The sequence below is a fragment of the Entelurus aequoreus genome, linkage group LG10, assembly GCF_033978785.1.
Source record: "Entelurus aequoreus isolate RoL-2023_Sb linkage group LG10, RoL_Eaeq_v1.1, whole genome shotgun sequence".
NCBI lineage: Eukaryota > Metazoa > Chordata > Actinopteri > Syngnathiformes > Syngnathidae > Entelurus > Entelurus aequoreus.
Window position 1 is genome coordinate 45535582 of NC_084740.1, and position 6620 is coordinate 45542201.

Sequence of the window (6620 nt, forward strand, 5' to 3'; positions counted from 1 at the left end):
TGATAAACGTTCATTTCATAAATGTTCATTTGATAATTGTTCATTTGATAAACGTTCATTAGATAAACGTTCATTTCATAATTGTTCATTTGATAAACGTTCATTTAATAATTGTTAATTGGATAAATGTTCATTTTATAAACGTTCATTTGATAAACGTTCATTTGATAAATGTTCATTTCTTAATTGTTCATTTGATGAACGTTCATTTCATAATTGTTCATTTGATAAACGTTCATTTCATAATTGTTCATTTGATAAACGTTAATTTCATAAACGTTCATTTCATAAACATTCATTTTATAAACTTGCATTTGATAAATGTTCATTAGATAAACGTTCATTTCATAAACGTTCATTTCATAAACGTTCATTAGATAAACGTTCATTTGATAAACGTTCATTTCATAAATGTTCATTTGATAATTGTTCATTTGATAAACGTTCATTAGATAAACGTTCATTTCATAATTGTTCATTTGATAAACGTTCATTTCATAATTGTTCATTTGATAAATGTTCATTTTATAAACGTTCATTTGATAAACGTTCATTTCTTAATTGTTCATTTGATGAACGTTCATTTCATAAACTTTCATTTGATAAATGTTTATTTGATAAACTTTCATTAGATAAACGATAATTTCATAAATATTCATTTTATAAACGTTCATTTTCTTAATTGTTCATTTGATAAACGTTCATTAGATAAACGTTCATTTTATAATTGTTTATTTGATAAACATTCATTAGATAAACGTTCATTTCATAAATATTCATTTGATAAACGTTCATTTCATAAATATTCATTTTATAAACGTTCATTTTATAAACTTTCGTTTGATAAATGTTCATTAGATGAACGTTCATTTCTTAATTGTTCATTTGATGAACGTTCATTTCATAAACGTTCATTTGATAAATGTTTATTTGATAAACGTTCATTAGATAAACGTTCATTTCATAAATATTCATTTTATAAACGTTAATTTTCTCAATTGTTCATTTGATAAACGTTCATTTTATAATTGTTTATTTGATAAACGTTCATTAGATAAACGTTCATTTTATAATTGTTTATTTGATAAACGTTCATTAGATAAACGTTCATTTCATAAATATTCATTTGATAAACGTTCATTTCATAAATATTCATTTTATAAACGTTCATTTTATAAACTTTCATTTGATAAATGTTCATTTGATAAATGTTCATTTTATAAACGTTCATTTGATAAACGTTAATTTCTTAGTTGTTCATTTGATGAACGTTCATTTCATAAACGTTCATTTCATAAACGTTCATTAGATAAACGTTCATTTCATAATTGTTCATTTGATAAATGTTCATTTTATAAACCTTCATTTGATAAACGTTCATTTCTTAATTGTTCATTTGATGAACGTTCATTTCATAAACTTTCATTTGATAAATGTTCATTTGATAAACGTTCATTTCATAAACGTTCATTAGATAAACGTTCATTTGATAAACGTTCATTTCATAAATGTTCATTTGATAATTGTTCATTTGATAAACGTTCATTAGATAAACGTTCATTTCATAATTGTTCATTTGATAAACGTTCATTTAATGATTGTTAATTTGATAAATGTTCATTTTATAAACGTTCATTTGATAAACGTTAATTTCTTAGTTGTTCATTTGATGAACGTTCATTTCATAAACGTTCATTTGATAAATGTTTATTTGATAAACGTTCATTAGTTAAACGTTCATTTAATGATTGTTAATTTGATAAATGTTCATTTTATAAACGTTCATTTTATAAACGTTCACTTTCTTAATTGTTCATTTGATAAACGTTCATTAGATAAACGTTCATTTTATAATTGTTTATTTGATAAACATTCATTAGATAAACGTTCATTTCATAAATATTCATTTGATAAACGTTCATTTCATAAATATTCATTTTATAAACGTTCATTTTATAAACTTTCGTTTGATAAATGTTCATTAGATGAACGTTCATTTCTTAATTGTTCATTTGATGAACGTTCATTTCATAAACGTTCATTTGATAAATGTTTATTTGATAAACGTTCATTAGATAAACGTTCATTTCATAAATATTCATTTTATAAACGTTCATTTTCTCAATTGTTCATTTGATAAACGTTCATTAGATAAACGTTCATTTTATAATTGTTTATTTGATAAACGCTCATTAGATAAACGTTCATTTCATAAATATTCATTTGATAAACGTTCATTTCATAAATATTCATTTTATAAACGTTCATTTTATAAACTTTCATTTGATAAATGTTCATTTGATAAATGTTCATTTTATAAACGTTCATTTGATAAACGTTAATTTCTTAGTTGTTCATTTGATGAACGTTCATTTCATAAACGTTCATTTCATAAACGTTCATTAGATAAACGTTCATTTCATAATTGTTCATTTGATAAATGTTCATTTTATAAACCTTCATTTGATAAACGTTCATTTCTTAATTGTTCATTTGATGAACGTTCATTTCATAAACTTTCATTTGATAAATGTTCATTTGATAAACGTTCATTTCATAAACGTTCATTAGATAAACGTTCATTTGATAAACGTTCATTTCATAAATGTTCATTTGATAATTGTTCATTTGATAAACGTTCATTAGATAAACGTTCATTTCATAATTGTTCATTTGATAAACGTTCATTTAATGATTGTTAATTTGATAAATGTTCATTTTATAAACGTTCATTTGATAAACGTTAATTTCTTAGTTGTTCATTTGATGAACGTTCATTTCATAAACGTTCATTTGATAAATGTTTATTTGATAAACGTTCATTAGTTAAACATTCATTTCATAAATATTCATTTGATAAACGTTCATTTCATAAATATTCATTTTATAAACGTTCATTTTCTTAATTGTTCATTTGATAAACGTTCATTAGATAAACGTTCATTTTATAATTGTTTATTTGATAAACGTTCATTAGATAAACGTTCATTTCATAAATATTCATTAGATAAACGTTCATTTCATAAATATTCATTTGATAAACGTAATTGACTTTAACTTAATAAATGTTTATTGGATAAACGTAATTGACTTAAACTTGATAGATGTTTATTTGATGAATGTATATAATAGATAAGAGTTGATGTGATAAACTCGTCACTGTGAACGCTGCTGTGCTCCTTCTTGTCAACTTCATTAGCCGCATATAATTATCATTATTATTCATATTATTATTTTTATTGTTATTGTTATGATTTCACTTTTTACCATCTCTGCTCTTTTCGGATGCAATTTCAAAAATGTAACTTCTATTTAATAAACACTGCTATATAAAAAGACAATATTAATAATAAAACCATTCAGTTGTTTTGTTTTCTCTTGAAATCAGCGATGTGAGCATCGATACTGGAATATCGATACCGCCGATACCACATCTTCATGCTCTAATACCCATCCTCCAATCACAGTATCAATACTTTTGATACTTTAGTTCAAATATGCAGGGGGCGGGGCTATATTGATATTTTTTTTTTTTTTAAATGCTAAAAGCATATTGTGTCATCTTTGTATTAAAGTATATTTTTATTAATGACTAGTTAGAACATTTCAGATTTTTTTTCATTATATACCAAATTTTGGGGTACTTTTTCTTACATTTTTACTGTTATTTTTGTCCTCATATAAAAATATAATAAAAATTAAAAACAATTATTTTGAGAGCTTCTAATATTTTAGATCAGGGGTGTCTAAACTTTATTCCACCAGAGGCCTCATACTGAAAAGTCAAGTATGTTGAGGATTTAGTATTTCTAAAATATTAAAAATAGATTCTATATATTTAAAGACCTAACTTTGTGTAATAGGTGACTAAGTATGTTATTATTGATTATTTAACAATTTCAGCCTTTTCTCGTTACATTTTTGCAGCAAAATGAAAGTCAACAAAACTACTTCCTGTTTGGTTTTGCAGCAAAATGAAAGTCAACAAAACTACTTCCTGTTTGGTTTTGCAGCAAAATGAAAGTCAACAAAACTACTTCCTGTTTGGTTTTGCAGCAAAATGAAAGTCAACAAAACTACTTCTTGTTTGGTTTCGCAGCAAAATGAAAGTCAGTAAAACTACTTCCTGTTTAGTTTTGCAGCAAAATGAAAGTCAACAAAACTACTTCCTGTTTGGTGTTGGAGCAAAATGAAAGTCAACAAAACTACTTCCTGTTTGGTTTCGCAGCAAAATGAAAGTCAATAAAACTACTTCCTGTTTGGTGTTAGAGCAAAATGAAAGTCAACAAAACTACTTCCTGTTTGGTTTTGCAGCAAAATTAAAGTCAACAGAACTACTTCCTGTTTGGTGTTGGAGCAAAATGAAAGTCAACAAAACTACTTCCTGTTTGGTTTTGCAGCAAAATGAAAGTTAACTAAACTACTTCCTGTTTGGTTTTGCAGCAAAATGAAAGTCAACAAAACTACTTCCTGTTTGGTGTTGGAGCAAAATGAAAGTCAACAAAATGACTTCCTGTTTGGTGTTGCAGCAAAATGAAAGTCAACAAAACTACTTCCTGTTTGGTTTTGCAGCAAAATGAAAGTCAACAAAACTACTTCCTGTTTGGTTTTGCAGCTAAATTAAAGTCGACAAAACTACTTCGTGTTTGGTTTTACAGCAAAATGTAAGTCTACAAAACTACTTCCTGTTTGGTTTTGCAGCAAAATGAAAGTCAACAAAACTACTTCCTGTTTGGTGTTGGAGCAAAATGAAAGTCGACAAAACTACTTCCTGTTTGGTTTTGCAGCAAAATGAAAGTCAACAAAACTACTTCCAGTTTGGTTTTGCAGCAAAATGAAAGTCAACAAAACTACTTCCTGTTTGGTGTTGGAGCAAAATGAAAGTCAACAAAACGACTTCCTGTTTGGTGTTGCAGCAAAATGAAAGTCAACAAAACTACTTCCTGTTTGGTTTTGCAGCAAAGTGAAAGTCAACAAAACTACTTCCTGTTTGGTGTTGCAGCAAAATGAAAGTCAACAAAACTACTTCCTGTTTGGTTATGCAGCAAAATGAAAGTCGACAAAACTACTTCCTGTTTGGTTTTGCAGCAAAATTTAAGTCTACAAAACTACTTCCTGTTTGGTTTTGCAGCAAAATGAAAGTCAACAAAACTACTTCCTGTTTGGTGTTGCAGCAAAATGAAAGTCAACAAAACTACTTCCTGTTTGGTTTTGCAGCAAAATGAAAGTCAACAAAACTACTTCCAGTTTGGTTTTGCAGCAAAATGAAAGTCAACAAAACTACTTCCTGTTTGGTGTTGGAGCAAAATGAAAGTCAACAAAACGACTTCCTGTTTGGTGTTGCAGCAAAATGAAAGTCAACAAAACAACTTCCTGTTTGGTTTTGCAGCAAAGTGAAAGTCAACAAAACTACTTCCTGTTTGGTGTTGCAGCAAAATGAAAGTCAACAAAACTACTTCCTGTTTGGTTATGCAGCAAAATTAAAGTCGACAAAACTACTTCCTGTTTGGTTTTGCAGCAAAATTTAAGTCTACAAAACTACTTCCTGTTTGGTTTTGCAGCAAAATGAAAGTCAACAAAACTACTTGTTTGGTGTTGGAGCAAAATGAAAGTCAACAAAACTATTTCCTGTTTGGTTTTGCAGCAAAATGAAAGTCAACAAAACTACTTCCTGTTTGGTTTTGCAGCAAAATTAAAGTCGACAAAACTACTTCCTGTTTGGTTTTGCAGCAAAATGAAAGTCAACAAAACTACTCCCTGTTTGGTTTTGCAGCAAAATGAAAGTCAACAGAACTACTCCCTGTTTGGTTTCGCAGCAAAATGAAAGTCAGTAAAACTACTTCCTGTTTAGTTTTGCAGCAAAATGAAAGTCAACAAAACTACTTCCTGTTTGGTTTTGCAGCAAAATGAAAGTCAACAAAACTACTTCCTGTTTGGTTTCGCAGCAAAATGAAGGTCAACAAAACTACTTCCTGTTTGGTGTTGGAGCAAAATGAAAGTCAACAAAACTACTTCCTGTTTGGTTTTGCAGCAAAATTAAAGTCAACAGAACTACTTCCTGTTTGGTGTTGGAGCAAAATGAAAGTCAACAAAACTACTTCCTGTTTGGTTTTGCAGCAAAATGAAAGTCAACAAAACTACTTCCTGTTTGGTTTTGCAGCAAAATGAAAGTCGACAAAACTACTTCCTGTTTGGTTTTGCAGCAAAATGTAAGTCAACAAAACTACTTCCTGTTTGGTTTTGCAGCAAAATGAAAGTCAACAAAACTACTTCCTGTTTGGTTTTGCCGCAAAATGAAAGTCAACAAAATTACTTCCTGTTTAGTGTTGGAGCAAAATGAAAGTCAACAAAACTACTTCCTGTTTGGTTTTGCAGCAAAATGAAAGTCAACAAAACTACTTCCAGTTTGGTGTTGGAGCAAAATGAAAGTCAACAAAACAACTTCCTGTTTGGTTTTGCAGCAAAATGAAAGTCAACAAAACTACTTCCTGTTTGGTTTTGCAGCAAAATGAAAGTCAACAAAACTACTTCCTGTTTGGTTTTGCAGCAAAATGAAAGTCAACAAAACGACTTCCTGTTTGGTGTTGCAGCAAAATGAAAGTCAACAAAACTACTTCCTG